Raw genomic sequence first — 24,232 nt, forward strand, 5'->3', positions numbered from 1 at the left:
AATAAAATGATGCCCCCAGCCCCCCTGCAATAAATGATTCCCCAGCCCCACTGCAATGATGCCTCCAGCAATAAAAGTAAACCCCCAGCCCCCCTGCAATAAAATGATGCCCAGTCCCCCTGCAATAAAATGATGCCCCCAGCAATAAATTGATGCCCAGTCCTCCTGCAATAAAATCATGCCCCGTCCGCCTCCAGCAATAAAATTAAGCCCCCCTGCAATAAAATAATGCCGTGTCCCCCTGCAATAAAATTATGCCCCCAGCCAAAACATTATGCCCCAGCACCCCTGCAATAAAATGATGCCCCCAACAAAAATATGATGCCCCCAGCACCCCTGCAATAAATTATGCACCCAGCAATAAAATGAAGCCCCCCTGCAATAAAATGATGCCCCCAGCCCCACTGCAATAAAATGATGCCCCCAGCCCCACGGCAATACATTATTCCCCTGCAATAAAATGATGCCCCCAGCCCCACTGCAATAAATTATTCCCCCAGCCCCACTGCAATGATGCCCCCAGCAATAAAATGATGCCCAGTCCCCCTGCAATAAAATGATGCCCAGTCCCCCTGCAATAAAATTATGCCCCATCCCCACTGCAATAAATTATGCAAAGCAATAAAATGAAGCCCCCTTGCAATAAAATGATGCCCTCAGCCCCCCTGCAAAAAAAATTATGCCCCAGCAATAAAATTATGCCCCCAGCCCCTGCAATAAAATGATGCCCCCAATAAAAATATGATGCCCCCAGCACCCCTGCAATAAATGATGCACCCAGCAATAAAATGAAGCCCCCAGTCCCCCTGAAAGAAAATGATACCCCCTGCAATAAAATGATGCCCATCCCCCTGCAATAAATGATTCCCACAGCCCCACTGCAACGATGCCCCCAGCAATAAAATGATGCCAAGTTCCCCTGCAATAAAATGATGCCCCATCCCCACTGCAGTAAATGATGCCCCTAGCAATAAAATAATGCCCAGTCCCCCTGCAATAAAATGATGCCCCAGCAATAAAATGATGCCCCATCCCCACTGCAATAAATGATGCCCCTAGCAATACAATAATGCCCAGTCCCACTGCAATAAAATGATGCCCAGTTCCCCTGCAATAAAATCATGCCCCATCCCCACTGCAATAAATGATGCCTCCAGCAATAAAATGAAGCCCCCCCTGCAATAAAATAATGCCCAGGCCCCCTGCAATAAAATGATTCCCCCAGCCCCCCTGCAAAAAAATTATGCCTCAGCAATAAAATTATGCCCCAGCACCCTTGCAATAAATGATGTACTCAGCAATAAAATTAAGCCCTCAGCCCCCCTGCAATAAAATGATGCCCCAGCACCACTGCAATAAATTATGCCCCCAGCAATAAATTGAAGCCCCCTGCAATAAAATGATGCCCCCAGCCCCACTGCAATAAATGATTCCCCAGCCCCACTGCAATGATAGCCCCACTGCAATGATGCCCCCAGCAATAAAAATATGCCCAGTCCCCCTGCAATAAAATGATGTCCCATTCCCACTGCAATAAATGATGCCCCAGCAATAAAATGAAGCCCCCTGCAATAAAATAATGCCTAGTCCCCCTGCAATAAAATGATGCCCCCTGCAATAAAATGATGCCCCCTGCAATAAAATGATGCACCCAGCCCCTCTGCAATAAATGATGCACCCAGCAATAAAATGAAGCCCCCAGCCCCCAGCAATAAAATGAAGCACCCTGCAATAAAATGATGCCCAGTCCCCCTGCAATAAATGATTCCCCCAGCACCACTGCAATGATGCCCCCAGCAATAAAATGATGCCCAGTCCCTCTGCAATAAATGATGCCCCATCCCCACTGCAATAAATGATGTCCCTAGCAATAAAATAATGCCCAGTCCCCTGCAATAAAATGATGCCCCAGCAATAAAATTATGCCCCAGCTCCCCTGCAATAAAAGGATGCCCCCAGACCCTGCAATAAAATGATGCCCCCAACAAAAATATGATGCCCCCAGCACCCCTGCAATAAATGATGCACCCAGCAATAAAATGAAGCCCCCAGTCCCCCTGCAATAAAATTATGCCCCAGCCCCACTGCAATAAAATGATGCCCTAGCTCCACTGCAATAAAATGATGCCCCCAGTCCCCCTGCAATAAAATGATGCCCTCAGCCCCCTGCAAATAAATTATGACCCAACAAAAATATTATGCCCCAGCACCCCTGCAATAAATGATGCACCCAGCAATAAAATGAAGCCCCCAGCCCCCCTGCAATAAAATGATGCCCCATCCCCACTGCAATAAAATGATGCCCTCAGTCCCACTGCAATAAATTATGCCCCCAGCAATAAAATGAAGCCCCCTGCAATAAAATTATGCCCCCAGCCCCACTGCAATAAATGATTCCCCCAGCCCCACTGAAATACACGATTCCCCCAGCTCCACTGCAATGATGCCCCCAGCAATAAAATGATGCCCAATCCCCCTGCAATAAAATTATGTCCAATCCCCACTGCAATAAAATTATGCCCCATCCCCACTGCAATAAATGATGCCCCAGCAATAAAATGAAGCCCCCCTGCAATAAAATAATGCCCAGTCCCCCTGCAATAAAATGATGCTCCCTGCAATAAAATGATGCCCTCTGCCCCCCTGCAAAAAAATGATGCCCCAGCAATAAAATTTTGCCCCCAGCCCCTGCAATAAAATGATGCCCCCAACAAAAATATGATGCCCCCAGTACCCCTGCAAAATAAATGATGCACCCAGGAATAAAATGAAGCCCCCAGCCCCCCTGCAATAAAATGATGCCCCATCCACACTGCAATAAAATTAAGCCCCCTGCAAAAAAATGATGCCCAGCCCCCCTGCAATAAATGATTCCCCCAGCCCCACTGAAATTATGCCCCCAGCAATAAAATGATGCCCAGTCCCCCTGCAATAAAATTATATCCCATCCCCACTGCACTGCAATAAATTATGCCCCTAGCAATAAAATAATGCCCAGTCCCCCTGCAATTAAATGATGCCCCCAACTCCCCTGCAACAAAAATGATGCCCCAGCAATAAAATTATGCCCCAGCTCCCCTGCAATAAAAGGATGCCCCCAGCCCCCTGCAATAAAATGATGCCCCCAACAAAAATATGATGCCCCAGCACCCCTGCAATAAATGATGCACCCAGCAATAAAATGAAGCCCCCAGCCCCCCTGCAATAAAATGATGCCCCAGCCCCACTGCAATAAAATGATGCCCCCAGCAATATAATGAAGCCCCCTGCAATAAAATGATGCCCAGCCTCCCTGCAATAAGATGATGCCCCTGCAATAAAATGATGCCCCCAGCCCCCATGCAATAAATGATTAACCCAGCCCCACTGCAATGATGCCCCCAGCAATAAAATTATGCCCAGTCCCCCTGCAATAAAATGATGTCCCATCCCCACTGCAATAAAATGATGCCCCCAGCAATAAAATGAAGGCTAAACACAGTAAAACCTCAATTACATATACACACAACTTATATACAGAAAACCCATTATACATTTCACATGCAGCTTATAAAAGACCCCCATTTCTATTGCACATACACTTTACATATAGATATAACCCATTTCGTTAAATGTACTGCTTGTATACAGAGACCCCCTTAGTTTGAACATATTGCTTATATACAGAAAGTGTCAACTTATATTTAACATACTGGTTATATACTGTTACACAGAGCTCCTATATCCATAGCTTATATATAGAAACTTTCATTTACATTACTAATACAACTATACACAGAGAAATTCACTGATACACAGAACCCTCACTAATTGTGCAGGGAGTTTTCAACCACATTGCTTATATACAAAGGTCGCACTCACCCGGTTTTACTGGCCTCCACCTGACCGTTGACGTCTACTCCCATGCGCGCCAGCACCCCCGCCAAAACCGCAACTAATAAAAAAAAATCTAAGGATGGGCCTCCTGCTCGGTCTCACACTTGCCCGCCCAGTGCCTGTCACTCCTCCTCCAGTGCCTTCACTCTGCCGCTCCTCACGCCTTCCTGAACTTTCTTGCGCCAAAAACATTAAAATGACGCCAAAAAAATAAAAATAATAATTTTCTAAAAAAAAGTCTGATTTTTTTTTTTTAACTGTTCTGGTGCGGCGGGGGCCCCTCGACAGCGGAGAGAGAGGCGGCTGTCTTTCCCGCCTTGCCCAAAGGCCGGCCCTGCATTATCCAATTAAAAAATGGCTTTTAAAATTAGAATAAAATGAGTAATCTTGCATTTTATGCAAATCATGAGTAGGTAGAAAATATCTAGTCATAGGACTATAAGATATTTATTAAAAACAAACAAAAACTCAGATTTTTTTCCAGGAGTGACAACTCATTTTGACTATTTAAGCATGATCATACCCTGTCATCATCCTAATACAGAGTTTCATAAATTCTTATCTCTCTTTACACTATCCTAAATATGGATACCCACAATTTTTAAAACATTCAGAGAAACAAACAACTATGAACCTTGGCATCAACAACACAACAAACTCCCAAATCCACCTTCTTGGATCAACTTCTGGCCTAAGTCTCTCCCCTCTTATTATATCTTCTTCCCTGACTCATCTCCAAGACTTTTCATGAGCTGCTCCTGTAATCTGGAACTCTCTACCTCTCTCCATCACACTCTCCAACCTCGTAGTTTAAGGCGCTCTTTGAAAACTTACCTATTTAGGACCAGAGTGATATGCTATCATTAATTGCGATTGCATGATCAGTGTTTTTTGCACTCAAATCCATATTACAAGTGGTGCTCTGTTAAAATTACTACAAATTCGATTGTGCGAACTACAGGTAATTTACGCTCACCATATTTTCTATGGGCGACATTGAGCAGCAATGCTAGCTCATATTACAAACAATTGCTCAAACACAATAATTTTACACTAAAACGTTTTACTTGACCTGAAAGTTTGTGAAAAAAGTTTGGCTGGATGAAAAAAATGCACTAAAATGTTTTATTAACCCCTAAACCTCCACATAGCCCACGGCAAACTAAACCTCTACACTATTAACCCCTAAACTGCCACACCCCCACATCGCAAAGTACCAACTACACTATTAACTCCTAAAACATGACGCCACCACATCGCAAAGTACCCGTTACACTATTAACCCCTAAACTGCCACACCTCAACATTGCAAAGTATCCCTATACACTATTAACTCCTAAACTGCCACAAACCCCATCACAAAGTACCCACTAACCTCTAAATCACCTACCCAGCTAACAACCTAACACCCCATAAGAAAGAAAGCTTTTTCTAGTAGCTGAAATCAGCCAATATCAATGCAAGACTGCCCCTATATAAAGGGGCTACCTTGCATTCAAAATTCAGTGTGTGGCGGGTGACTGCATGATGAGGACATTAGACAGAAGATAAGCAGAAAAAGAAGATGGATGAAGATTGAAGACCACCACTGCAGGGATGAAGATGAAAAGACCACTGCCCCCAGCATAGAAGAGGAGAACTGCAGTTGGTAAACATGTAGGAATTGGATTCAAGTAGGGTCGGCTCCAAGGGGGGGCATTAGGGGGCAATGCCCACCCAAATGGAATGCTGTGCCCCCTCAAAAAATATTGATATGATCATAGGCTTTAAAAATAATAAATAAAATAATTAATTGTTATGTAATGCTGCATGCTGGGGGCGGAGTTATCTGCCAAACTGTGAGGTCGCATCACACATCTGCAAGGAGCTCCGTGTCTTAACCTCTTATTTGGAATTGGAAGTTAATTAGAGACTTTTTGGACTTGTCTTTAACCCTATTAATTTTACCTAACTATCGTGAGTTACTTATTTTCTTAAAAATAGACCATGATAAGAATATGATTGTATCATATAAATATGTCTATAAATGGTTACTGACTTCTATTGACACCTCAAAAGTGCACTGTGATCTTAGGCCGGGCCTAACAAAGAGGTTAATTGCATTGGGGGGTTTGGGGTGCATGGCTGTTTAGGGGACATGATTGAGATTTGAGAATGAGTTGGGGTTTTGGATCATGGTGATTAAGGGGTGAATTGTTTTTAAGGAGCTATTGCACTGGGGGTCTCAAGTTTAATGGCTCAGTTTTAGTGCAAATAATAATGCTTTTTAAATGCGTGCCCCCTTGTGAAAAAAAAAATGCCCCACCATTTCATTCGTTTTGGAGCCGACCCTGGATTCAAGTTTGTTGAGTATTATCTTTGGGGTTTAGTGGTAGGTTTTTTTGGAGTGGGTTTTTTTTAGAATAGGGTTTGTGGGGGTTTTTGGGCAGCAAAAGAGCTTTAAGGGTAATGCCTAATCAAATGCCCTTTTAAGAGCAATTTTAGGGTAGTTTTTTTAGATAGTATTTTTTGTGGGGGTGGGGGTTATGTGTATTGTAGAATGGGGTAGTATTTGTTTGTGAAAAAGAGCTACAAAAAGACCTTCTAATGGCTATTGCTATATTTAATTTTAGTATTACTATATGTTTTTTTATTTTGGGGTGTTTTCTAAGTGGGGCTTTAGTTTTAGAATAGGCATAACTGTTTTTTTTATTTTTGGTATTTTCTTTTTCTGTAATGGTGTTTTTTTTTTTTCTTTAATGTTACGATTTTTAATGTAATGTTAGGGTTTTTTATATTATGTAATGTAAGGTTTTTTTGGTAACTTAGTGGGTGTTAGGTTAGGGGTGTTAGGGGGATTAGCTGGTTAAAGGGTTTAGAGGTTAGTGGGTACTTTGCCATGTGGGGATGTGGTGGTTTAGTTATTAATATTGTAGAACGGTACTTTGCGATGTGGGGATGTGGCGGTTTACGGGTAAATAGTGTAGAGGGGTACTTTGTGATGTAGGGGTGCGGCAGTTTAGGGGTTAATAGTGTATAGAGGTACTTTGCAATGTGAAGCTGTTGTGGTTTAAGGGTTAATAGTGTAGTTGGGACTTCGCAGTGGGCTATGTGGCGATTTAGGGATTATAAGAGTAGGGGGCGATTCAGGTATGGGTGTTAAGTTTTTTTTCCCTTTTCTTGCTCCATTGAAGTTTATGGGGGAGAACATTAACACTGTCACTATATTCTAACTTCGGCTCTTTGTGTGTGTTAGGTTAGCATGCAACGGAAATGTTTTACTTTCAAATGTAATACATGCGCTACCCAACTGTATATATATTTACTTCCGTTTCTCAAAAGATGGTAAAAACAGACTTTTTTTTTCGTCAGGGAGAGTGCCAAGGTACCTATTAGTATTGAAAAAGGAAGGACACAGGAAAAATGTGAAATAGATCACTATTAATGACAATTTATGCTAAACAAAGCAATGATTATACATTTTGCAATACTTACAGTAGCTTTGATTGTTAATTAAGGCTTGTTAATTGCTACATACGGCATACACTGGCAGGGAAGATGCTCACAGTCATTACACAGGAGGAACTCCATCTCAGAAGGTGGCAAATAGTGATGTAAAAATTTGGGTTCGCGAACCGCGAACGCGAACTTCCGCACTTCAATGGGCAGGCGAATTATAAAACCCACAGGGACTCTTTCTGGCCACAATAGTGATGGGAAAGTTGTTTCAAGGGGACTAACACCTGGACTGTGGTGTGCCGGAGGGGGATCCATGGCAAAACTCCCATGGAAAATTACATAGTTGATGCAGAGTCTGGTTTTAATCCATAAAGGGCATAAATCCCCTAACATTCCTAAATTGTTTGGAATAACGTGCTTTAAAACATCAGGTATGATGTTGTATCAATCAGGTAGTGTAAGGGTTACGCCCGCTTCACAGTGACAGACCAAACTCCCGCAGTGGGTACAACATCATCATCATCACACCGTACGTCCATGTGTGTAATGCTGCCTGACTGAGACATATCCCTGTTATCTACATCCTCTGGCAATAATGGTTTCTTCCAACTGATGTGTAAATAACTCCTCTGACAAATCGAGTGAAGGTGCTGTGGTGCTTGTGTTGGTGGTGGCGGCAGGCGGGCGAGTGGTAACTTGAGAGGTGCCCGAAGCTAAGCTGGAGGAGGATGATGCATCAAGGTTCCGAGCGGAAGCTGTAGAAGATTGGGTGTCCTGTGTTAGCCAGTAAACTATGTCCTCAGAACTTTACGAGTTCAGGGTACGTGGCCTCTGAACACTGGGCATTATTCTAGGGCCAAAGGGAATCACAGCACCACGACCATGACGGCCCCTGCGGGGTGGCCTGCCTCTGCCTGTCATTTTTTTTTCAGATTAGTGGTACTATGCGTGTCTGATTTGGAAAGAATTTATTTGCATATTATGGTGGAAAATAAGTATTTGGTCACATACCAGCAAGCAAGATTTCTGGCTCTTACAGACCTGTATCTTCTTTTTTAAGAGGCTCCTCTGTCCTCCACTCATTACCTGTATTAATGGCACCTGTTTGAACTTGTTATCAGTATAAAAGACACCTGTCCACAACCTCAAACAGTCACACTCCAAACTCCACTATGGTGAAGACCAAGGAGCTGTCGAAGGACACCAGAAAAAAAATTGTGCACCAGGCTGGGAAGACTGAATCTGCAATAGGCAAGCAGCTTGGTCTGAAGAAATCAACTGTGGGAGCAATAATTAGAAAATGGAAGACATACAAGACCACTGATAATCTCCCTCGATCTGGGGCTCCACGCAAGATCTCACCCATGGGGTCAAAATGATCACAAGAACGGTGAGCAAACATCCTAGAACCACATGGGGGGACCTAGTGAATGACCTGCAGAGAGCTGGGACCAACGTAACAAAGGCTACCATCAGTAACACACTACGCCGCCAGGTACTCAGATCCTGCAGTGCCAGACATGTCCACCTGCTTAAGCCAGTACATGTCCGGGCCCGTCTGAAGTATGCTAGAGAGCATTTGGATGATCCAGAAGTGGATTGGGAGAATGTCATATGGTCAGATGAAATCAAAGTAGAACTGTTTGGTAGAAACACAACTTGTTGTGTTTGGAGGAGAGAGAATGCTGAGTTGCAACCAAAGAACACCATACCTACTGTGAAGCATGGGGGTGGCAACATCATGCTTTAGGGCTGTTTCTCTGCAAAGGGAACAGGACGACTGATCCGTGTACATGAAAGAATGAATGGGGCCATGTATCGTGAGATTTTGAGTGCAAACCTCCTTCCATCAGCAAGGGCATTGAAGATGAAACGTAGCTGGGTCTTTCAGCATGACAATGATCCCAAACACACCATCCGGGCAACAAAGGAGTGTCTTCGTAAGAAGCATTTCAAGGTCCTGGAGTGGCCTAGCCAGTCTCCAGATCTCAACCCCATAGAAAACCTTTGAAGGGAGTTGAAAGTCCATGTTGCCCAGCGACAGCCCCAAAACATCACTGCTCTAGAGGAGATCTGCATGCAGGAATGGGCCAACATACCAGCAACAGTGTGTGACAACCTTGTGAAGACTTACAGAAAACGTTTTACCTCTGTCATTGCCAACAAAGGATATATAACAAAGTATTGAGATGAACTTTTGAAATTGGCCAAATACTTATTTTCCACCATAATATGCAAATAAATTATTTCCAAATCAGACAATGTGATTGTCTGGATTTGTTTCCACATTTTGTCTCTCATAGTTGAGGTATACCTATGATGAAAATTACAGGCCTCTCTCATCTACTTAAGTGGGAGAACTTGCACAATTGGTGGCTGACTAAATACTTTTTTGCCCCACTGTATGACTTTGGCGTTGCTTTCTGGTAATTAGAAGGCCGCTAAATGCTGCTGCGCATCACACGTGTATTATGGTTAGCAGTGAAGGGGTTAATTAGGTAGTTTGTAGGGAGCTTGCAGGGTTAATTTTAGCTTTAGTGTAGAGATCAGCCTCCCACCTGACACATCAGACCCCCTGATCCCTCCCAAACAGCTCCCTTCCCTCCCCCACCCCACAATTGTCTCCGCCATCTTAAGTACTGGCATAAAGTCTGCCAGTACTAAAATAAAAGTTTTTTTTGTTTTTTGTTTTTTTTAGCATAGTTACATATGCTGTGGTTTAGCATCCCCCCTTAGCCCAGAGCCTCCCTGATCCCCACAAAACAGCTCTCTAACCCTCCTCATCTGCCTTATTGGCGGCTATCTTGGGTACTGGCAGCTGTCTGCTATTATTTCACAGTCAAAAAAGTGTTTTTTTTTTAAATGTACACTACTGTTACACCAGATATGAGTGGTGGCACTGGGCAAGTGGGCACAGTATACGCTGTGAGCCTGACACACACGCTGGCAGGCAGGCAACTGCAATTAGATTACACAGGAAAAAAAAAAAGCAGACTGATGTTCTAGCCCTAAAAAGGGCTTTTTGGGGTGCTGTCCTTACAGCATAGATCAGATGAGTCCTTCAGGATTGTAGTGGACACTGAATACACTAGCCTAGCTATCAATTTCCCTATTAAATCAGCAGCAGCTACACTGTCCCTCCTCTCACTAAGAATGCAGCTTCCAAATGAATCTAAAATGGATGCTGTGCAGGAGGTGTGGGGGTCTGGGAGGAAGTGTCTGCCGCTGATTGGCTGTAATGTGTCTGCTGACTGTGAGGTAAAGGGTCAAAGTTTACTCAATGATGAAGAATAGGGGGCTGATCGAACATCGCATATGTTTGCCCGCCGCGGCATACGCGAACATGCTATGTTCGCCGGGAACTATTCGCCGGTGAACTATTCGTGACATCACTAGTGGCAAACACTTTGCAGAAGATGTTCAGTCAAGTCCCAACAGTAACAGTTCAGGTTCAATGCTGTGATGATACCCAGAAGCAACTCTGAACAGAACTTTTAGTTTGCATCTCTCTCTGCCTTCATGGTGTGATAGAAACTGTTGTGGCTCACCCGTAGATCTTTATCCCCCCTTGAACAAAATCATAGAACTAACTTTTTTTATAAGACTGTGAACAATATATTAAAGGTACAATGAACCCAAATTTTTTCTTTCGTGATTCAGATAGAGCATGCAATTTTAAACAACTTTCTAATTTACTTCTATTATCAATTTTTCTTCGTTCTCTTGCGTTCTTTATTTGAAAAAGAAGGCATCTAAGCTATTTTTTTGGTTCAGAACCATGGAAAGCACTTGTTTATTGGTAGGTGAATTTACCCACCAATCAGCAAGAACAACACAGTGTGTTCACCAAAAATGGGCCGGCATCTAAACTTACATTCTTGAATTTGAAATAAAGATTCCAAGAGAATTAAAAGAATTTGATAATAGGAGTAAATTAGAAAGGTGCTTAAAATTGCATGCTCTATCTGAATCATGATAGAAAAAAATTGGGTTCAGTTTCCCTTTAAGAAGCAGTGACATAGATACTTTTCAGACAGTTGTTTATGTGCTAGATTACAAATGGAGCACTATTGTTTGCGTGTTAGCAAAATTGGGTTTTCATGGCCGTTTGCACTCAAGTTTAATTTCGCTTGTATTAAAAGTAAATGTGAATTCATGAGCGAAATCTAGATTTACTCTAAAATGATTACCACAACTTCAGAGCTCTGGTAAACTGTCAAAAAAAAAGTGTCACAAAACACATCAAAATTACATTTAAAAGTCAGTTACACTCATAGTAACACTATCTAATAAAAATGAGGGCAAACTACAAGTTGAAAGTAAACAAGTTTTTTCGAGCACAATTGCTGCAATTAGTGCAACCTCAAAGCTCTGGTTAATTGTTATGCTTGAATAAAAAGTTAAAAAACTACATTAAAAAGTACGGTTATACTCATAATTACACCTTCTAATAAAAATTATTTTAAAACAAATTCAATAAAAATTTATGAGGGCTCAAAGATATACCGGGGCCTTCAGGCTCCATAACCTATCTGCCTGCTCTGAGGAGCCGGACAGCGTTAGCCAGAAATCAACCTGATCGAATACGAACGTGTTGATTAACACTTCCTGCTAGCGAAACTGCAGGGGGCATCGTTGCACCAGCAGTTCACAAGAACTGGTGCAATGCTGAATGCGGAGAGCGTATTGCTGTCCACATTCAGCGATGGATGTCGGACATGATCCGCTGATCTGATCATGTCAGACAGACATTTGATAAATAGGCCCCGAGGTCTCAAATGTTAGAAGAAAAAATAAGGCAGGCAAAGGGCTTTAACATAGAGATACACACACACATATATATATATATATATATATATATATATATATATATATATATATATATATATATACATACACATATACACATGTATTTATATGTGTACAGATGCATTTATATGTGTGTATATATGTATTTATAGACATATTTATACATATAAACACATAAATACATACATATATATGTATGCATATAGGATCCAAAAACCCAAAGGCCGATTATAGTCTCAATGGTACATTACTGACTGTAATTAAAGAAGAAAGGGATTTGGGAATTATTATTTCAGATAATTAAAACTTTGGTACACAATGCCGCAGTGCAGCCTGCAAGGCCAGTCAAATGCTTGGTTGCATTGGAAGAGGTTTTAGTAGCAGAAATAGCAAGGTTCTTATGCCACTTTACAGATCATTAGTTAGCCAGATCTGGAATATTGTGTACAATTCTGGAGACCATATCTTCAGAAAGATATAAATAAACTAGAAGCTGTCCAAAGGAGGGCTACTAAAATGGTACATGGTCTAAAATATAAAACGTACAAAGAAAGACTCTATGATCTAAATATGTATAGTTTAGAGGATAGAAGGGAAAGAGGTGACATGATAGAAACCTTCAAATATATGAAGGGATTTAATAAAATAGAAGCTGAAAGCATTTTTCACAAAAAAATAAATGCTAAAACAAGGGGTCACAATCTAAAGTTAGAGGGTAGCAGATTCAGGAGAAATTTAAGGAAGCATTTTTTTACAGAAAGGGTGGTGGATTCATGGAATGAACTTCCATTTGAGGTGGTAAACACAAAGACTGTAAAGGAATTTAAAAATGCCTGGGACATGCATAAGGCTATCCTAAGGAAAAGGTAACATGTAATATGGGTAGACTTGATGGGCCTTTTTGGTTCTTATCTACCGTCAAATTCTATGTTTCTTTGTTTCTATGTGTGTGTGCACTGGAGCCCTTTTGCAGTCAAGTAAGATCATATTTATGCAATATTCATATTTAATAAAGTGTTATACTGTGTATTTAATGTAAATATTTACATTCCAATTTTCTTCACGCAGGGAATTTTTTTTGATGTATTTTTTAAATATATCTGTATATGTTTATACCTAAATTAAATAACGTATATATAGGTATAAATATATATTCAAGCAAAAATCCATCAGATATATTTTTAAATATCTTTTTAATAATAAAAAGGACATTCTGCTATGTGCAGAACATTGGATTATGAAATATTTAACCTTATCTTCTTATGTTGCACTTTTAAATAACCGTGACCATTGTTTTCACAACTTGTGGGTGTTTTTTTAAAAACATTTTCTGCTCCATTGATCTCCATGGGGAAATGCAATTTTACATTCGCAACTTCTCAAATTTCTCACTTTCAAGTCGTAATATGAGCGCGAATAGTCGAGCGCAAAAATATAATTTTTGAACGCGAGCTCAAACTACTGCTTCACTCGTAATCAAGCCCTATATTAATTAGTCATAATAAAGTTAGTTTCTAGTAGCACTATGCAATACTAAAATACAGGTGTTTTTTATGTTGTGCACAAAGCTGGAAAGTAAACAGAGCCATTCAGTGGATATAAAACGTCTATACATGCTTATAAAATTGCAGGTTTTTTCCATCTCTAATGTGATCTTGCAACAAGAATCCAGATAAAAAAACAAATAGTTATTTATTAATAACATTTTAAATAAACAAGTACAACACCCTGAATGGATAAGTCGGCACACCCCCCCCCCCCCAACTAATACTTTGTGAAAGCACCTTTTGCATTTGTTACAGCAGCAAATCTTTGTGAAAAAGTCTCTATAAAAGGCACAGTCTACCCCAGAATTTTTATTCTCCCTCTGAGGAAGCGATCTTGTGAAACACGTGTCAGGGGCCCTTAGGAGAAGCCATGTCTCTCTGTTTTTAACTAGCTTACCCGAATCCTATGATTTAATATCTGTACCGATACTTATGCATGAGATACTCAGCAGTTCAGATGCTTATTGTAGCATTAAAATTAAAGTGGCTTCCGGATTGAAGGGGCCTAACTCATATTTATTTGCCTGTCTGCTGTAGTAGTCTCGCTATCTACTTACAGACATAGGGGCCAATTTACTATTGGCCGAATGCTGTCTAATGCAGCTGTTTCCGTGCGAGCCTTCAGGAGAAACAGGAGATGTACACCATCTCTGAGGCTGCGTACAGCAATCAGCCCAATCGAATATGATCGGGTTGATTGACACCCCCAGCTAGGGCTGATTGTCCACAAATTTGCAGGGGGCAGCATTGCACAAGCAGTTCACCAGCAATGCTAGTGCAATGTTAAATGCTGACAGCGTATGCTGTCGGCATTCAATGATGTTGTGCGGACATGATTAGTACAGCGGATCATGTCCGTCCGACACTTAATAAATTGGCCCCTTAGTGGTTATTCTGTGGATCATTCAGGTTTAAAGTGAATACAAAGTTAACCATATAAGCAAAAGTGAAATGATAGAAGTGAAAAAATGAATGAGAGTTTCATTCATGAAATAGTGTCACGGATACCAGGCTGCAAGGGTTAAACCCCTACCCCTTATAACCTCACCCTTGTTGTTTCTCAGTGGTTTTGGGCTCCTCAGAGCAACCACAATCCCTGGAAGTTGTGTTTGCTTGTCTTGTGAAGAGTTGGTGTATGACCAGGAAAACCCTCCTAGGCTGGCCGGGCTCCTGGAACTCCCGGTCAGCCACCTCACAAAAGACACCCGCCTAACCCCTCTCAGGCTGTCCGGGCTCCTAGAACTCTCGGTTGGCCACAGGACAGCAGGACAGCCACTAAATTTACCCCTGGTCGCTCCAGCAACCATGTGCCCCAGAGCTCCGCTCTTTTGGGGATTAGTAGCCCCTAGGGAGGACAAGAGGTGAGGGAATTACCGGAGGGGAGCTCCTTTGGAAACCAGGGGCTTTGGACACCCCTACTCCCATAACTTCAACGGGCTGTACCTCAGGTCCCCAATAACGAATCATGCTGCTTTTTGGACTGCGGCATCTGGGGACTGACTGAGAGCTTTCAAATGAAGTGCCACTGGAAGTGCCACTGATCCCCCGGGATCACCCCGAAACCATCACCACTTGGTCTTGGGATTCTGTGGGACTATGGCTGCTATGGAGGCGCCGGTCAGTCTGGAGGGGCGGGAATGGTGGGAAAACTGCATTGTAGCATTGTCCTTTGTCGTATCAAGATGAGCTGTGTGTATAAAAGGAGTGTATGTTTTACAATAAAATCAGTTCTTATTTCACCTGAATGTTAGTCTGTATAGTCATTTAGGTGGGCTCCTGCTAGAATCACTTTCCTGGGCTACATAGCAGCCTATTCCAGAGAGAGGAAGGACCCTCTGGCAGACCTACCTAGTCTGGGTAGCCGGAGTCTGCCACAGGGTGGGACCCTGAGTACTGGTGCTATCGGGCATCAGTGGTGGCTACAGGCTGTGGTCACTTTCCAGCTACATAGCTGCAGTCGGCAGGGAGGAAGCAGGACCCATTTGGCGGAGCTACCCAGTCGGGGTAGCCGGGGTATCCATCACATTGGCTGGCAGTGGTGGGATCTGCTTCTTCCACATGATTCCTGCTGACAGAGAAGGGCCACAGTAGCTTGTAACTATGGAAACCGAGTACCTAAGGAGAGTACAGGAGGCACTGACCCAGCTGGACAGTCCTGGTTCTGAACTGGACCAGCTGAGCTGGAGGAGCATTGTCCGCCGGCAACTATGGAGGGAGAGGCTTCAACAAGAAAAGGATTGTGATGGAAAGGTCCTCCCCACAGATGATGAGAGGTACTGGGTCCGGTGGGACTTGCGAGTGTTTTTCCTGGGAGAACAGCACATGGAAGAATGGCTATAGGAACTTTTTTGGTGGGCTCCTGCTAGAATCACTTTCCTGGGCTACATAGCAGCCTGTTCCAGGCAGAGGAAGAACCCTCTGGCAGAGCTACCTAGTCTGGGTAGCCAGAGTCTGCCACAGGGTGGGAACCATGAGTACTGGTGCTATCGGGCATCAGTGGTGGCTACAGGCTGTGGTCACTTGTCAGCTACATAGCTGCAGTCGGCAGGGAGGAAGCAGGACCCGTTTGGCGGAGCTACCCAGTCGGGGTAGCTGGGGTATCCGTCACAGTTAGTATATACTTATACAGATATATTTCACTAGGAACACTATAGGGATAAGATCTGAAGCTCCGGTCACCATTTTCAGCAATTGATTGACAAATGAATCATCTGCAATCAACTAATTGTTGTTTCCCCGAATATAAATGGTACGAATGGTTATGTGTTTAAAATAAAAATGTAGTATGAATGTGGTTATCCAAGCTATGATACACTACTAGTGTTGATATTCTTCTAATGCTGTAATTCTTTAAACGAAACTCAGGGAAGAGCAATCTTTTTTTGTATGTCTATTTACAATTACTTGATAGTTGTGTTCACCCTGCTCACACCCTGGGGCATAAAACCCAGAGCAATATAAATAACATTATATATCAATAATTTACTCTATTAGCAGGTACTTTATGCAGATTATTTTACTGCTTTTCCCCGTATGTTGCCCTTTTTCCAGAATTTTTATTGTTTAAAAAAATAGATAATCCCTTTATTACCCAAAATCAACACAATTATATTAATATACGTGCTGACTCAATAACTCCACGGATATTAACTAGTGCCGTCTAGCTGTGAAAAGCTGTGAAAAGCTGTCAATATATATAAGAGGCGGCCTTCAAGGGCTTAGATATTAGCATATGAGGTTACCTAGATTTAGCTTTCAACAAAGAATACCAAGAGAAAAAAGCAAATTTGACAATAAAAGTAAATTAGAAAGTTGTTTAAAATTGCATGCCCTATCTGAATCAAGTTTAATTTTGACTAGACTGTCCCTCTAACTATACACATCTAGACTTTTTTTATCCCACTCTTCTTTTTAAAAAAGTTCAAGTTCCTTCTAATTGCAAGGGGATCTGTTGTGTACACTCCTTTCTTGGTCATTCCACAGAGTTTCGATGCTATTGAGGACTGGTCTCTGACTGGGCCATTCCAAGAATTAGATTTTTCTTTTCTGAGCCAAGCCTTGGTTGACTTGTATGTGTTCCTTGGGTCATTGTTATGTTGGAATAAGAAATTCCTCTTCATCTTTCAGAGGCCAGCAGGTTTTGTGCCAAAATATCTTTATATTTGGAGCTACTTATTATCACATCTATTTTGACAAGACACCCTGACCCAACTGTTGAAAAACAGCCACAAAGCATGATGCTAACCCCCACCATGCTTCAAAATTTAGTGCTGTTGAGCGGACATGTTTCACTATAGCGAATCATGTCCGCTCGATAAATGATAAATCAACCCCATAATTTCAAAATACAATTAAATACTCAAATCTTATCTTCAATGCTTGAAATACACTTTAAAATATTTCATACGTGGCACTATATTCTTAGTACATGGAAAAAAATACACAATATATCAGCACACATGGGGGCCGATTTATCAAACCTTTAACTGATAATACGCCTTAATCCACTGGAATCTCGCGTCACATTAGATGCAAATTTGATCCGCCATAGTTCATTTTTAAAATTTGTGATATAATAAATGCTCCCGTGAGATCAATTTGACGCAGATCGAAGCTTGCATCATTCCAGATGTTTCAAATTCACATTCGACTCTATTTAACCCTCTTCCCAATTTATCAAACATTCAACAGGTATGCTCAGGAGTCTGAAAACACAGAAAGGTTATGTTCGATGCTGCAAGAGAATGAAGTATATTACACAATAAAAGTACTTATGGATTATTGATTATGTTAGATCTTTGTCTCTCATTACAAAGCAAGGGGACAATATTATTGCTTCAAATTTGGTGCACTCGTATATATAGGGATAAAAATGAAATAAACACATTGCATAATATAGCCAACTTCCTTTTTTGGATAAATCTATTTGCACTATGTTTAATGCATTTAATACAAGTCTTACTTTCCACTTTGCAACAAATTTGACGCAACACTTTTCCCACATTTGATGCAACACTTTTAGAACCAACTCATAAACAAGCCACAAACTAGTGAATTTTTCCACCACTTTTGATTGGGATATGCATAATAACATTATTTATGACATCAGCCAATCTGATTGAAATATACATTTTATACTATCACTAACAAATCAAATTGCTCGATACTTGTGTCATTGATCACTCATCAGAACTTATAAGTGCCATTTATTACATTGTGTATTATACTTTGAAAGTATGTATATGTGAAATTAGTATTAAAGTTAAACATTGATGATGACATTAGTGTAGAGGTCTTACCTGGATTGGAGTCTGTAGCAGAGATATGTGCTCACTCTTACAGGTATCACAGCCCAGTGATCAGGTGAGAAAGCCACCTGGGCTGTGAATAAATGCACAGGGGCTATGTGCACAAAAACAAGGATCTGAGTATGTTGTACAAAGAAGGGTAAATCCAAAAGAATAGTCAAGGTATTGCAGAGATCAAAGGAAACCAGAGGTGCAGGTAAACGATGAACAGAGCCGGGGTCACAAGCCAGGGTCAGCCTTGGGGATTCAGGAACAAAGACACCTAAACAAGAAACATGAAACAAAGAACTGAAACTGAGCACAGGAAAAGGCAGGGTTATATAGCCAGACAATGAGCTGCTAATTGGTAGGAAGTCCCAGGTAAGCCTGACTGACAGGTTGTAAATGAGCACAGGTGATCCAGGCAAAGCAATATCCAGCGTAAAGCCCCAGTGCTGTAGGCAGGATAAGGAAAGGTAATGGAAGGCTTATATACACATACAAAAAGAGAGAAGCAGCCGTGGCTTAGAAGCAAGAGAACAAGCCTAGGATACAAGAGGTCCCAGGTTCAAGTCCCTCGCTTGCCCCCAAAGGGGCGACCACGCCTGGCTGTCTGCATGAAACAGTGGGAACCGTGACAATTAGGACACACAGTGATATATTTTAGACAATGATTTTAAAAATTTAATGATCTTAAGATCATAGCTCAAATGGATAGTCTACCTAACATAAAACTGTCATGAATCTGATACAGCAGAAATTAAAATCACCTCTTTACTGTCATGCTATTTTCAGTTTTCTTCTTCCTTCATGTTATATGCCAGCCCATTTTATAACTCCTGTGTAGGGGTGGTGTTTAAAACTAGACTGCAATCAGGAGGGGTTACACAGGAGCAGAGAGAAAAAAATCAATTGATTGCAAATAAATACATATGATACCCTGATTACATGTTATATTCACAATTATTCTTGCTCAGAATAATAATGTATTTACACTATATACATATAGTGGTATAAATAAACACAGAGATATGAAAGACAACATTGTTTAGAACAAAAAAATAAATTTAGGGATATGTAAATATGTTTGCAAAAAATTTCTGACATAACATACAGTATATATATATATATATATATATATGTATATATATACAAGTATGTGCAATGATACAGTATATGTACAAATTCTAGCATTAATAATCATTTAAAAAAATAAATAAAAAAACATGAGATAGGTGTTACAGACCCCATTCTGGGGCGCAATTACATATATGGTGCAGGTTTCGGCGCAAGCGTGGGAACCTGCGTCACCCGTAATTTCCCCTCACACATCGGGGTATTACATATACTGTGCCGTTAGATGCTAAACTGGTGTAAGTAGGACAAACTTACGATCTTCTGAAATGTGCGCAAATACACATTTTAGTCGTCGCAAGTAACTTACGCCAGTATTTTGTCCACGGAAAGTGTAAATAAAGAGTAGTTTTAAGCAAATTAGGCTAACACTCATAAAATTGGACAGATTTCTAAATAAAAATGCGACACATAATTACGCTATTAAAAAATCATATATAAACCCATGCGCAGCCACCATTTTCTTCAGTGTGTTTGGATTGTTCGTTGAGCTACAACACACTACACTGGAGTGGAGGATTAGTCAGAGTAGAGAGAGGAGTTAGTTAGGTCGCATTGTTGTTTGATTAAGCTTGTACACTTACACATATTTTTACATATTACATATATATTCAAAATACACCACCCTTCCTAACACCTCACACATTTTATTTGATTTTTACAGTGTGATAGGCTGATTGTTTGGTTGTGAGTGATTGCACTGGGAGTGAGTGTGAGTGTGTGTAATGTGATTTAGTGTAAGGATGGCAGGGAGAGGTTGGGAGGAAGGGAGGAGTGGGGAGGGTGGCAGGGAGTGGAGTATTGGAAAGGACAGGAGGAGCAGTGGGGTCCCTATAAGGAAGTAAGTGGAGTGGGGAGAGGGGGAGCTAGAAGGGATGATGGGAGTGGAGATGCCCAAGAGCCCCAGAGAGCAGGCACATCTAGGAAAGGGACAGAGGGTGCACATGTGGACAGAAGGGGGGAGGAGGGAGAGGATAGGGAGGAACCCAAACCAGGGACATCACAGGGAGGAAGCCAAGTGTCCATGGAGGATGAGAGGCTGAGATGTCCCAACTTCTCATTTGATGAAAATGTTGCCCTTGTCCAGGCCATCATGGACAATTACAGTGACCTCTTTGGGCAGGAGAAGGGCAAAAGCGTTGCCAAAAGGATTAAAACGGCATGGTTGGTGGTAGTGAATGCCGTCAACAGTGTGACCCCACAGAAGAGGACTGTTGATGGCCTGAAAAAGCAGTGGAATGACTGAAAGAGGTGGGTCAAAGAAAAGATGGGGCAGGAAGCTAGGCACCAGAGGGGAACAGGCGGTGCTCCATCACTGGATATTGAGAATAACATCTGGCAGGAGATGATACTCAGGTCCCTGAGTATCACGGCAGTCCATGGACTTCCAGGGGCTCGTGACTCAGGGGCTGCAACCACAGCACATCATGCTGGTGAGTAACATACCACACACCATTATTATATGTATTTGAGATATAACATCCTTTAATATCACACATTCATGTACACAATGCGTAGCATGGTATTTGGCCTACTAACAAAAACATCTCCAAATATATTTGACATTAATGCTACTTAACACAATGCAATTCATGATATAAGGTGGAATAGTGCAATACTAACATGTCTCAGAATAACACAGGACACGTTATAGCGTTTGACATGAGAATCATATGTGGACATATATTTGACTTTACTAAAACATCTCATCCTTTGACTCCTTCACAGAACCTCCTGTCACAAGGATACAAACATCCATGCCACCAACACTACCACAAGTCTTCAGGCAACCGCACAAACAGTATGCTCCCAGGCATGAGCATGGTTGGGTGGCTACAGTTGAGGACCCGGGAGTGATGCCACCACCATTGCCATATGACCCCTGGCAAGATTCCTGGCCAGAGGAATATCCTCCCTTTGGCTTTGAGGGGGAGCCAAGACAGCCACAAAGGGTCCATGTATTTACCCCCCCCCCCCACACCACAAACACAATCTCATGGCAGTCAGGGATTTTACCCACAGACAATGTCACAGTAAGTTCCAATTGGACAGGCTAAATGGTCACACACTCATCATCAGTGGGACTATTAACCAGCCATGAGAGTTCCACCATCCTCAGCAATTGGATGAGCTCCAGCATCCTCAGCAATTGGACAAGCTCCACCATTGGCAGATGGAAATATAGCAGATTCTACAGCTGCACCTCAAGCACCATCAGATGCAGGTGACCCTGCCCCACATGAACCAGCAGTTGAAGCTGGCCCTGCCCCATGTGAACCAACAGTTGAAGCTGGCCCTGCCCCATATGAACCAGCAGTTGAAGCTGGCCCTGCCCCATATGAACCAGCAGTTGAAACTGACCCTGCACCTCAAGCAACAGCAGATGCAGGTGACCCTGCCCCACAAGCACCTAGAAGCCCTGCTGCTCAAGAGCCTGTGGATGCATTGAATTCTCCCCTGGGTGAGGAATACATTGCACTCCAGAGGAGACTCATAACAAGCACTGAGAGCTTACAAAGAGGACAAGAGAGGTTCTTCAGGAACCATGAAAGGTTCATCAGGAGCCAAGAAAGGAGACAACAACGTGGCATAGAGCTACAGAGGGACATGGCAGCATCGTTAAGTGCAAGTGTTCAAACCAAGTCACAGATGATGCAAATTCTGTCTGATATGCAGATTTAAATGGACAATAGATGGAGAGAGCAAAATCAACTCTTGGGTGTGTTGGTTGAGCACTTTACACACCAGCAGGACACTGCCTCCAGCCTATCATCTGGGGCCAGCACACCAGCAGAAACAGCAGAATCTTCTCAAGCCAGGAGAACAAGGAAATCCACTAAAGTCACCTCAGCTCCCTCATCCAAGAAGCCAAAAAAGAAATAAATATTCTTATAGTTCACCATAAATCTTGTCCTCTGTTATTTACCATATAATTGTCATCCACATCCATGTGAGGTGTGTATTAGTACACTAATATTGTTAAAACATATAATATAAACTGTGTGGAAATGGCAATAAAAAAGGTAATATTATCCTGTTTATGACATATTCTTGTACTATAACTCACATCCACAATAGTTGTTTATGAAGGGTACACATAGTAATATTCACTTCTAAGATGTAAATCAATGTATCTCACATCCAATGTAAAGTGACACATGGGTATATATAGTAGTGATGTTACTGATAGGGTGGGCATTATCAGGTGTTTTAAGGCTGCATGTGAGAGGTTGTGTTGTCTGTGATTGGTTTGACACAATTGCAAAGAGGCAGCCTTCAAGAAGGTCTTAGAAATTATCATATGAGCCATCCTAGATTTAGCTTTCAACTAACAATACCAAGAGAACAAAGCAAGTGTTACAATTAAATCTGAAAATAGTTTGAAATAATATGCCCTATTTGAAACAAGAAGGTTTTCTTTGGACTTGACTGTCCCTTTATATATTTTGGCATCAATGCCAAGCTGTGTTAACATTAGAATAAATTACACTCCAGTAGGTTCTAAAGAGATGAAGGTAATACAATTATGACTTCCCATTGTTCTCTCCTCCAAGTATTGTTGATTGTTTTGAGAACAAATTTAAAGTAAATAAGCAAGTATATGTCCACAATGTGATAAAATGATGAGATCTGATTCTACCTACAAGCTCAATCCATTTGATTATGTTGTGGCTTCAAACAACAAAATCAGCTATTTCAAATACACAAATAAACCTTAAAAACCAATATCATAGTATACTGTCCCTTTAACCTTGAGATGCTGCTTAAATGTAATGTAAATTGTTAAAGGGATATGAAACCCACATTTTTTCTTTCATGATTCAGATAGAGAATACAATTTTAAACAATTTTCTAATTTACTTCTATCATCTAATTTGTTTCATTCTCTTGCTATCATTTGTTGAAGAAGCAGCAATGCACTAATGATTTCTAACTGAACTCATGGGTGAGCCAATCACAATTGATATATATATGCAGCTACCAATCAACAGCTAGAACCTAGATTCTCTACTGCTCCTGAGCTTTCCTGGATAAAGCTTTCAGCAAAGGATTACAAGAGAAGGAAGCAAATTAAATACTAGAAGTAAATTGAAAAGTTGTTAAAAATTGTATTCTCTATCTGAATCATGAAAGAAAAATGTTGGGTTTCATGTCCCTTTAAGGCTTCCAGGGAGTTACGTTGCTTTTTTTAGTCAGTGCAAGGGTTGCTGCACCTGCAATATGGAGTAGATTTTCAGAATTCTGCCCGTGTAAGTCCTTACGCTGTACAGGGAGTGCAGAATTATTAGGCAAATGAGTATTTTGACCACATCATCCTTTTTATGCATGTTGTCTTACTTCAAGCTGTATAGGCTCGAAAGCCTACTACCAATTAAACATATTAGGTGATGTGCATCTCTGTAATGAGAAGGGGTGTGGTATAATGACATCAACACCCTATATCAGGTGTGCATAATTATTAGGCAACTTCCTTTCCTTTGGCAAAATGGGTCAAAAGAAGGACTTGACAGGCTCAGAAAAGTCAAAAATAGTGAGATATCTTGCAGAGGGATGCAGCACTCTTAAAATTGCAAAGCTTCTGAAGCGTGATCATTGAACAATCAAGCGTTTCATTCAAAATAGTCAACAGGGTCACAAGAA

The 24,232-nt window shown here is 41.5% G+C and overlaps 1 long non-coding RNA gene across 1 annotated transcript; it reads right to left on the minus strand.

Moving 5' to 3' along the window:
- Nucleotides 1-17,526: 17,526 nt before the first annotated feature.
- LOC128635889 (uncharacterized) lies at nt 17,527-18,593 on the minus strand. Its single transcript, XR_008398612.1, has 2 exons — nt 18,470-18,593; nt 17,527-17,875 (listed from the first exon to the last, which is right to left on the minus strand). It is a non-coding gene; the product is annotated as an uncharacterized LOC128635889 (long non-coding RNA).
- Nucleotides 18,594-24,232: the final 5,639 nt, after the last annotated feature.

Source organism: Bombina bombina, chromosome 7 (genome assembly GCF_027579735.1).
Source record: "Bombina bombina isolate aBomBom1 chromosome 7, aBomBom1.pri, whole genome shotgun sequence".
Lineage (NCBI taxonomy): Eukaryota > Metazoa > Chordata > Amphibia > Anura > Bombinatoridae > Bombina > Bombina bombina.